Source organism: Amblyomma maculatum, chromosome 7, assembly GCF_055883805.1.
Source record: "Amblyomma maculatum isolate TAMU_Amacu chromosome 7, ASM5588380v1, whole genome shotgun sequence".
Lineage (NCBI taxonomy): Eukaryota > Metazoa > Arthropoda > Arachnida > Ixodida > Ixodidae > Amblyomma > Amblyomma maculatum.
Window position 1 is genome coordinate 47553445 of NC_139350.1, and position 12121 is coordinate 47565565.

The window sequence follows — 12121 nt, forward strand, 5'->3', positions numbered from 1 at the left end:
CTGCGTCGTCTGCTCAGGTGGCACGATGATGATAGTGTTAGCTAGTCCCTTTGTAACGGGTGGACATGTCCCAGCTAATAATAATAAAAAAAAACCACACACACACACACACACACACAATTGTCTAAAGAGACATCAACATAAGAAGGACACACGCAGCACTTCACCTGGACACACCCCACAACCGCGCCTACCCTCACCACACACTCACACCCCCACACCCGGCCCAAACTTCATCACAGTTGGCGAACTGCACTCCACCATTCGGCGAGCCTTCTCGTCGTCGCCGCAGTTGCTTTAAGCAATGCTTTGTCAGCGGCCGCGCTGTCTCCGGCGGCGCCGTCCACTGTTGCGGGTGGGGTTGAGGGGAAACCGAGCGATGATGATGATGATGATATAACGGTCGTGCCCTTTGCAACGGGTGGACGTCGGGCTAACCGAGTCCGACCAAAATGAAAAATTAAAGTACAACACTAAAAAAAAAAAAAGAAGTATGTGCTGTGCTAGCGGTGCTCCTGGCACCATCAGTCAACACCACGCACCACGGCCCACCACTCAGCCAGGCGGCGCTTGCAGGCTGCTACTGCTGCCGGTTTAACCTGTCCAAACCCGAGAGCTTCTGACAGCGTAGCGCCCTCGAGGGGCGGTGTCTCAAGTCCGCGACAATGGAGGACGAGGTGCTCCACTGTTTCTCCCGCCACTCCACACGCCCGACACTGCGTGCACAACACTGCTGTCTCGAAGCGGCTGCGGTACTGCAGCGTACGGAGAGCCCCAGCCCGGGCCTCGAACAGGAGGCTGCTAGCACCGCTGTTCTCATATAGCGGCACAGGCGCGATGTCTGTCTTGTGCAGGTGGTAGAACAAGAGAGTAGACTTCTTCTCCATATTTGCAGCCCACACCTCCCGCTCAATGTGCTGCACACGATCACGCACTTCAGCCGTCCACTTCGTCACGGTGTCGGCCACAATTCGATCTCGAAAAATGCCGCAGTCCTTTTCTATCGCGTAGAGGCGACGTGTCCATGCCGTGCGGACGCATGTTGCTGCCAGGTATTCAAACACACGGCGGGCCCACCGGTCTCGGGGCAGGAACCGCAGGCGGCCAAGGTAGACCAACTTGCTCTTGGCCTCCCGGGCTTTGAAGGTCGACCACCCCAGGTCGCCTTGAATGGCCTCGTTCGCCACCCGGCCATGGCATCCGAGCGCGGTGCGGCCCACATCTCGCTGTCGCCGCTCCAACCAGTCCCGCGTCGCCGCCGAGAGGCATACCACCGCGTTGGCGAATGTAAGGCCCGGCACATGCACCAGCTTCCACAGATCTCGGACCATGATGTAGCGGTTGTATCCCCAGAGGCAGCGGCGGCGAAGTATGGACTGCGCCTTAAGAGCGGCCTGTCGTAGGTGCGCCTCGTGGAGGTCGTACAAGCCCGCTCCTGCGCTTAGCCATACTCCAAGGTATTTAAATGCCCTGCACACCGGGATACTCTCTCCGCCCAGTGTGAGATCCGCAGCTTCCGCATCTCCTCCCGCCAGCCAAACGACGGCAGACTTCCGGCTGCTGAACCTCAGGCCGAGGTGCTTGATTTCGGCGGAGCAGACGTCCAACAGCGCCCTCTGCCGCTAACGATTGGCTTTCATTGCAAATAGCACCATCCTCGCCCATAGGGAAGCGCGGGCGCTCGTCACACTAGCCAGTATATTCTAGGCACTATAATAGGGAGTTTCACAAGAAGCGTTTAGGGGAAGCTCGGCTGGAAACGCTGATTGGTGGACACGCCGCGGCCTGGCGTGACGTTTTTTGCGTCGGGCTCGATGCTTAATCGGACGTGACGTAGTCAAAAACTGAGTTTGCTTGTTTTTTTAGTCCCTAGACGCTCTAGGGAATCGCTAGGTGCCCCCCGCTCTGGCAGCGCGCGCGATTTCGGCATTCGGTTCGTGGATCTCGCTGCTGCATGGCATCGGCACGTTCGGTCACCGAAGTGCTCGACGATGGCGGGCCTGCGCGTTTACGTGAATGCGCTTTCAGCACGCCGATCCGTGCTGTACGTTGGGCGGAATGACGTGGATAATGGCGACGACCTGCGGGAGATCACAAGAACCGTCAAGGTAAGTATAAATTGCGCAAAATTGTCTCGCATTTTGCTTATTTATAAGTGCTGTGTCGCTTGTCTCTCCCCACGTGCTTCCAGGACCTCGTGCAGCAGCAGCTCGTGGCATGGACGCTCCTCGTGTTAAAAAAAAAAAAAAAATCGGCCACGGCTATGGAGACCTCCACGAAAACATCCGCCGTCGGCAACTAACCGCTGCCTGACTGCTATGCATAGGCGCACGTCTGTCGTGCGCATTCTCAACCCTGATTGAGTTACAAGAACGCAGATTTCTTTGTCGAAGGTTTTGTAATATGTTGCGCATTCATCAAATTGCTATGTTCATAATGCAACTTTTTTCTACTTTTACAGCAACGTTTCCTGTATGCTGCGAAGAGACCGAGGATTTTCTTTGTACATAGCAGCCCATATGTCAGGGATCGCGGCATCGATCAGCTCTCCAAGATCATCGCCGCAACCCTCGTAAATGTCTACAGTAGAAGCATCGCTACAGCATCCAGGGCAGCATAACCAGGCGCTGTGTACGACTTAGTGCACCACTGTTGACGGTGAACGGCAAAGGGCCACGGACGAGTGCAGGGCGTTGTGTTCGCCACGCCGTCACGTCGCTGCGCATCCAAACGGCCCTTTTCAGGGCCGCCCCAATGTTTCCTGGCAGACCGCAGACCTGCACATCCCGTACTCCTCTTCCCTCTCTACGTGCACGTGGCTTCGTATCAATCGCCGCGGCCACCAAAATAACTTGCGATCTAGGCCTCTTCACCAGCCTATACGTAAATACACGCATGCATAATCGTGTCAAATTTGGTTTAATAAAGTGCTACAGTGCTTGTTACCTGCTTCCCTCACGCATTCTTCCGAGTCTTCGTGCAGCAGCTGCAGAACACGTGGCAAGCGTCACTCTGCTGCCGCGACGAACGCTAAGCCCATACAACAGGGTTAACAGCTAGAGAATTCTCAGTGTGGTGCGGCCTTGTTCAGCGATGTTAATGGAAGTATCGACATTTTATATAACAACTGCCTAATCGTCTTGAATATTGCTTCATAAAGTACTGTACAGCTTAATTTTTACTTACCTCGTGCATTCCACAGCTGCTGCAGCTAGCACGTGGCCAGCGTCGTTCTCTCCAGTGCTGAGGCTACAATATACACCGCGGCTTTGTGCCGCTGTGTATTTTTTTTTATAAATGCATCACACTTCGAAGGTTATAGTCGTCATCCAAGGATCACTTAACTCGAGAGCACGGGAAAAGGCAGAAGTGTACGCACCTGGATTCGATGCCATGTATAACGCCGTGTTTTTTTTTTTTTTTTTTTTTTTTTTTTACGAAAGCATCCTACGCGTTAGGCGTCTAGACAAGGTTCAAGTGCAGCGTGCCTTTGTATAGTAACCATGTATGGGGTGAGCGGTTGCCATGTTTTCAGTTCACTTTTGTTGGCTGTTTCTTAAATAAAAATTGTCATTGGTCTTGTGTCTGTAACTGTGCCTAGAGAGCTGCTCTAGCCGAACCACGTACGTAGCGGAGCGATGGATTGCACCGCGGCAGTATGGCTTTGTTCCAAGTTTAACAAAACAGTTGAGGCCAAATCAAAATCGGAAATGACCATTTCCAACTTGGATATTGGCCCCCAGTCAACAATTTGGAATCCAATTCAATGGCAACAGTTCAGCTCTGTGCCAACATTTCGTACAATTAAGGGAGTCGAAATTGTGGAAATGGCATGCATTTGTGAACATCAAACATGCTTCACATCCAATTAACAGGTCATGCAATGCTAATATAAAAGCTCAATATTCTATCGGGGAACTCTATGAAATCTGCTAGAGCATGGAGCACACGTTCGTAGAGATATTTTTTTTAATTACCAGCACTCGCAAAGGTATTGGAAATAATTGAATCAAGTCCCATTCAAGGAATCAGATGAACAGTAACAAAAACAAATCATCCTCTATATATTTTGTTTAGTACCTCAATGAAGAGTATTAGGCACACTTTTGCTGAATTTGTACATAAATGACATAATTCATATTGACAATAGTGTTCAGCTCATCATGTATGCTGATAATAGTGTGTTTATTACTGGGTTTGATCTCAATGAGACTGTTTTACATTCAAATTATTTACTTGAAAAATCGTTTGCCTGGCCCAATTTCGTGAAGAAATAAACACAGAAAAACTATTTTGTTTTGAAAATCGTTTGCCTGGCCCAATTTCGTGAAGAAATAAACACAGAAAAACTATTTTGTTTTGAGTCTGAAATAAGAAGATGATGTAAGAGATGGCTACCGATCTATAAAAAAAATATTGACCTTGTAGAAACTTGCATAAGTCTTAGTGTGAATTTTTTTCATTTGAGATAGGAAATTCATATAAACAACACTGCAAATAAAAAAAAAAGATTTCTTCAATGAGTGAGCTTTACCTTGATGTGGTACTGTCTTTGCCTTTAATTATGCAAGTCCCCACAGATAAGGTATTGCAGTTTTATGTGGGCAAGCACCACAAGAGCAAATATCAATAAAATGATAATTCTCAGTAAATTAAATGTGTGTTTCTTACATAACCGATATTGACTGCCGGTTTACGACATGACACCTCCGTCAGAATACAGTGTAATTATCTTTAACTATGAATGCCACTTGTTGCATGTTTCCTATTTTTCTTGGCAGGACAATAAAAGCTTTCTTTGCTCGATGGCACTGCTGCAATTTAGAGTCACTCCATTTTTAACTCAAAACTCCAACCTCTGGTTTCTCCCGCACTTTCACACTTGGTGCAACCTGCAATCAATAAAACACAATCTAATGGTCTTACTGAATGAACTTAAACAAGCATTCCTGAAATTGTGAAAACAGTTATGAATACACTTTTTATGGTTGTAAAATCAAAAATGTTGCAAAGTTAAAGAGCGCTGCAGAATCTGCATTGGAGCAATGCAAAAGAACGGATGCTGCTGCAACATTACATCACCCTCCATCGATTGACACCCCTCATTAACCTCCACCACTTCTCAATTACTCACAACTGCTGCGGACATGATTTTGCAGACACGTTCTGCGGATGCGGTGTGCGGACGCGGTATGCGAACAGAAATCTGAAATCTATGCGTTTGCCAGCGCTGCGTTAATGTATTTTATGTTATCACTTATACTACTTGAGAATTCATTTAGTATTCTATCAGTGTGTTGTGTTACCTTGCTAACAAGTTTCCTTATATCTTCTTTGCATGTGTTATTGTATGTAGTTGTATCCCCCCTACAATAATGCCTCATGGGCGCTGTAGGTACTTAGTACAATAACTAAATAAATAAACATAGCGAAGTAATACTTTCGCATTAATAGATCTTCTAGACATAGGGTCTCTAATTCTTGCACTTTTTTTAAATAATGTGTAAATTTTTTTATCCTACTCTGCAGCTAACGTCTGCTGCTCCTTTGTAAATGGGTCCAGGACCTAAGTGCATGAGTTGCTCTCTGAAACATTTAATTTAGCTCTCAAGACTATCTAATATGCTCGAATTGAAATCATTGACTCCAGATTGGACTTTGAAATTAGTTGCAAAATTTTTAACTGCAAAGCCTATTGAAATCTAATATGTTTGGGTGTATTTTTACTAGGGAGCGAAATGCACCAGCTTCCTTTATCATCTTAGCCAGCGCACACACAATGCATCATTGAAATGTAGTTTGAATTCCAGTTTCACCATGCATAACAATTGTCCATTCAGTTTGGATGTTCATTAGGAATATCAATTCTAATCCGTAAGATGACCATAACTTAGCAGCCCATAATAAAAATAAATTCCTTCTTTACAGAGAGTTAAAACTATGCAGTTGGGACTAAGTACTTATTCCAGCTGGGAGGTCATTTGGAAACTGGAAGACATTTGATTATGGAAATTCAATTAGGACTGAAAATTCTAATTGGAAAGAATGAAAAGATGCCTAAATGGAATGAGGGCTTCTAGAGAAAGTGTAAATTCTGGAAACTCAATTGGATAATACAAGACTCTTTAGCAGGATCTAGAACACATCTTTTACAAATGAACACTTGAAACTTAGAGCACTGGCTGATGCTCACCGCCGCAGCTTTCAGAATAACTGACAGCATGGTCAAAACTACAGTAGGCGTTATTGCAGTATACACCAGTGTTGTCACTGCGAAGTGAAGAGCCACAAAGCAGAGGACTGCCATCCTTACTACTGCCAATATAAAAGTCCTCAGAGCCACCCTATTGTTTCCTGGCAGATCATGGGCCTTCAACTTCATCGTCATGTTTTCTCATTTTTAGTCTTTTGTAGGATGTATTGGGCCTTCGGTGGTCTGTCATGCAACACTGCATGACTAATCCACTGAGTGCGAAGCCGTTAACCAACAGAGATATCCTTTCACTTCATGTGCGGCACACAAACATCATGCATAAAAGAGGCCACATGTCACTATTCCATCTTTCTTTACACTTTCTTTCTTTAGCACACTCTAAAACCATTCCTGTAAAACGCTAGAGCTTCTTTTACGCAAAGTGACATGGCAATTATTGTAGCTTGAAACATTTTCAAAACGAAAAAATAAATGCATGAGGCGGCCCACAACCATTGTTTTTTTGCAAAATTGTGTTGCTTCATAGGCAGTAACTTGAACAACACTGACAACATTTCTGCATTACTTTGAAACAACCCAGGCAAAAATCCTAATTGATGTAAATGGTTTAAGGAATAAACTTCCAGTTCATACCAGTTGGATAACAATGGATCCCCAACTGGAATTCAACTAGGATCAACGTTCATGCGTATAAAGTACTCGTTGCATGCGAGCCTTGCTACCTGTTGATGGTTTACAACTCAGAAAGAACACAAAAACGAGGGCACAAGTGCAGGTAAGGCGCATTTTTGCAGTCTCCATGACCGGTTGTATTCGTTCCTCTGTATCCCATGAGAGCACTCCATTTCTAACCCCCAATGGCGTAGGTCTGCGACATCCGGTGCAATAACGCAGGGCATCCCCCCTCCTCATGAACACACCTGAGCGCAATACCATCACCTACTTTGTCGTCAAGGCTTTCTTCGATGGGGGAAGTTCGTTTTTTGTATCGCACAACATGGTGCAAGCAGAGGCATTTTTTTCCTTCATTTCTTAAGACTTCAACGTAACAAGCATACCCCACAACTGATAATAAGCTGTATTATGAGGGGCATATGTCATATTTTTTCTTTTCTTAAGAAAGGTGCATTTGTGAGGAACTAAGTAGAGGTTTTTGTCAGATGAATTTCTAGATTGGGACCACTCAAATAAAAGGGCATATAAAAACTACAAGAATTGCAAACTTTGAGCATCTAGAAATACTTTGTAACACGCACAGTAACTAAAAAGTGGCAAACTGGCAGATGCGACCAGGATTATAACACGGTGCCATTGTGAACAATTTCGTTTACATCAGGCATAGCGCAGTGCCAGCAAAAGCCTTGAGAACTGGCCAATGTGCTGTATTGTAGTTCATATTTTTTATGCTTCCACAAACTCTTCATAAGGACTGTTGAAAGCTTTGAACATGCACAAACTTCAGTTCTCTTCTGTGTGTTCGAGTTGTCCTTTCACTATTAGCATGCTTACTTCTCAAATGGCATTTCTACGCCCATATTTGCATGTGAACGCCCAGTCTAACATTCTAGCTGGTTCGTATTTATTTTATTCTTTGTCACTGTGGCCGATGTAATTGCAGTTGTTTTGTGCATGTTCAAAAGCTTTGAACATGCGCAAAACAACTGCAATTACATCGGCCACAGTGACAAAGAATAAAATAAATACGAACCAGCTAGAATGTTAGACTGAGCGTTCACATGTAAATATGGGCGTAGAAATGCCATTTGAGAAGTAAGCATGCTAATAGTGAAAGGACAACTCGAACACACAGAAGAGAACTGAAGTTACAAAAAGAAACAAGCAGTCATAATTGAGGCCTTCAACAACTACGCTGTAAAAGAGAAATTTTGCAGAGGGACAAGTGCATAATTAATCCTGCCGCACAAATGAAATAATCATACCCCTCGATCAATTCTAGAAATCGCTTGTGTACAAAACGTGGGAAACACTGAAGTCATCTTGCTTTGAGCAACTAATTTCAGATATTATAAATCTTGTTTTGAAAGCTGGTATTGATCTAAAGAGCATAAAGCAAGAAAAAAAAATACCCGACATGCCAACATTTTCATTTTCCAGCCTTTAAGGCTTCAAAGCTGCTACTCGGTTTGTCAAAATCAATGTTTTTTGCCAGCTCACCTATGAGAGATGATAATGCAAGATCTGAAAGCGTGCACTGACCCATCATAGGTCCTCTTCCACACAGTACACAACCTCCTCCTCTCACAGGATACAACAGACACTCATATATTAGGAATAGTTGCAGGCTGGGGAGAGGCTCTAGAAAATCTCAATCTGGGGAACTCCAATGCTGCCCAACTATGGGCCTCTTCGTGTCCAATGCTTGCCACTTTAATTTGAGGTGTCTCCTCAGCCAAGGCATTTCGATGAAATGTGTTCTATCAGACAGCTTGTCGTAGAAAGATGTAAGCTTCGGAATACATACTTTAAGGCTTGAGAGGTCCCTCAGTAGAATAAAGAAGTCTCTTCCCTTCAAGAGGACCAGATATGTTCTGCGGCTTCTAAAATCGCTTTTGATTTAATGCAGAGCTCGGCATAAAATCTACCAGTGCAGTCAAGCATCGCCCCTTTTATTTTCTTCCTGCAATGAAAACCCTGAACCTCAGACACATTCCCCTACAATACTCTTTTTGAACTTCTGGGGCCTGTCTACTGATATTCTGAGCTCATTTGATTTTATGAATTTCTGCTCAATAGCCTTGCACACTGTGGCCACACATCATCTTTGAGAAAGAGCTTTCAATCATCCATCTTTGCCACTACTTTGTCAAGGTATAGGTGCTTTGTCTGCAAATGAAATTGTGCAGCATTTAGGTACTACTTCAGGTACTGCATGCTATAGGTGCAAGCAACATAGAAAAGCAATGGCACAGACTACTGTAGCCCCCTTGCAAATAAAAAAAAGGTACCAATCAGCAGTGATGCCTTGCTAACAGAATACATTTAGTATCAAAGTGGTCTTCAGCAGCGGAGTGATAGTGGGGGTCGTCATGTTTGATTTCATGATGGACTGACTTGTATCTCTCATTTTAATAATAACCTTCTCTTACAGCAACAAAAGAGAGAAAGCATTCTCTTGAAGAAAAGAACTTAAGGCCCACAGTATTGCAGCATGTGAATTGCCTTGCATATATTTCTCTAACTGCACTCTTTGCATTACCCCCCCCCCCCCCGCCATTCCCAGCCACACTTTCCTGAGCACTGCACCCAGTGCAGTCCTCACACCCCTATAGGGACAGCAAGGTTTCTAACCCCTCCTTTATGCTAAAAAAATGCCTTTTTATATCCTGAAAAGCAATGCTAAATGTCTGGACAGCCCGAAATTCAGCAAATACTCGTTTTACTCATCTTTGCACCTTAGTAATGTATAAGAAAGGTTTTTTTTTTTTTTTTTTTGCTGTTGACATATTAGTTGCATAAAAGGTGGCATATGCCCAGAAAATTTTGTTAAAAATTGGCTATAGTGCATGCTACCTTTCTCTTTCATAAGTCTTTTGCAAACTGCAATGGTGGACTACATTAACTTATTCTTCATTGCATTATGCCATCATTGTGCAATTAAAAAAGTGTCCACTTAGATATATTCAGAAGTGCTGTTTGATAAATAATTGTCTTTAAACTCTGAGGTTGTGTGAAAGAGATACTAAATGGAAAGAAAAATAGTGTAGCACATATATAACTTTATATGTGTTTGTAAGTGTAAGGTATAGCCAAATAAGAATGTAAAAAATTTCTGGACTGCAAGCAATCAATGTAACGAATGACAAACATTTACTGAAGGCAATGAAAGTTATTAAAGCATTTCAATGTTTTTATGAACAAAAATAAATGCAGTGCTTGAATATATAACAAACAAATTTGTGATGACAGTCAGCAGTCTGTTTCAGGCTACAGGTCCAATTAAAAATCACAATTGACACATATGACGGATGCAAAACTTGTTGCCGTGAAAGAAATGCAGAAGACGTAAGATGCTGTTTATTACATATTAGACATGCAAAGGCATGACAAGCTGAAATGGTCCATGCGTTGCATTAGAACAAGCACTAAGTCATTAAAAGATGCATGCATCACATGGATCTCAATTTGACAGCAAACATATGCTGACACTTACAAAACATACAATGCCATTACTCTTCATGTGATATACGCTGCAATATTTTCATGTTTTCTAAAGGCTACGCACAGTTCTGTACTGCTTAAAAAGTACACATCTTATAATGTTCCTATAGTTACCCATATACATATAACATGACCTCCTTAGTAACAATGTACAACATTTCTTCTTGTTAGCCTGAAATCCTGAGGCTGAATGTTCTGAAACCCGGTTGTATTAATTGCGACTTTATGATATGCTCCATCAACTTTATTTGAGGTATGAAGGCATTATGCTCCAAGTGCAAGATGGGGATTTGCTTTATTAAACTTAATCTAAAACAAGCCCTGATCAATGTGAAATGACTGACATAGTTTTATAATAATCATAGCCCAAATGAGAATAGCATATTCATTAGGCACCTAATTGTTTTTAACAACAGGGTAACCAAAACAGTGAGAGGTCATCCTTTAATACAGCTTATTTAGTTTTTTTCTTTTTTTCCTAATCAAAATATCACTCCCAGCATCACAATTCTGACCTAAAAAATTTGTAGAGTCGAATGACCTAGGTCGTATCTCTGTTCCCTTTGTCCTCAAAGCTTTTTTTTTTTTGCCCCCTACAGTCATCGACTAGCTAGCTATTGCAGCTAGGATGTGCTTATAATAGCGCCGGCGCCGCGGTGTTGCCGGCCGGCATCATATGCATTCGCCGGTGCATTAGTTTGGAGTGAGGAAATTAGGCCTTTTTAGCCAATAAGAGCGGTCACCGAGCGCATTTCTGGTTAAAACAATTCATAATGAACTATTTCGCTTAGAAAAAGACCGAATTATATCGGGACGCGTGGCAACGGGACGAACGACCGTTGCCGACAGCCTGCGTGCCTGAAAGACGTCGCACCGAGAAAGCTATTTTGCAAGGAAACGTTTTGCAAATATACGAAATGTGCAGAAGAGCGGAATCACCGCAAACATGGTGTGCAGTTGTCACTAGAAAATTCGCCCGGCCGGCCTACGAACAGGTCACACTGCGTTGGCGAACCTCGATTGTTTTTGTTGCCGAAAGGTCTCACACAGATCTAGATAAAGGAAAAGCAATTAAACTGTGATTTCCCCGGCAATTCGTGTGGTGTGACAAGGTTCGGAAACCTCTTCGCGGCTCGAAGCGTGCATATGTTATTTGACGTCGCTGCCGTTTCCACGGTGTCCGCACTGCATGAAGGCTAGGCCTCGTGCCTCTCCGCCGACGGCCATCGGCTGGGCAGCTGCCGTTCGCTTGCGGCGCGCCGCCGACCATGCCGCCGGGTCGCGCGCGGGCGCCCTGAAAAGCATGGGGAATCCAGGGACAGTCTAGGGAAAAACACGTGCGCTCTACATCCGGACATGACATCATAAAATATCACGTGACCCATGACGTTAATTGTGACTGGGCCAATCAGCGTTTCCAGCCGAGCTACCCCTAAACTATAGTGAACTAGAATACTTTCTAGTGGCGCGACCGCCTCCGCTGCAGAGGGCCTCCAGCGGAAGAAAGGTGCGGCGGCGCTGCAATCGACCGCACTTGAAGAGCGTCAGCTTTCAGGCGGCCGTCGCGCTTGTAGCAAGGCGTTGCTTGTAGGACAACGCGTCCTCTGACTGTTTAGGAGGGTCAAGTTTACCACCACGAAGTGATGCAAAACTACTAAGGAACGAAAACGTTCGCTTCCGCTTTCTGTTCCTTCGAGCTTCGTTGTGCATATGAAAATATTCCGATGC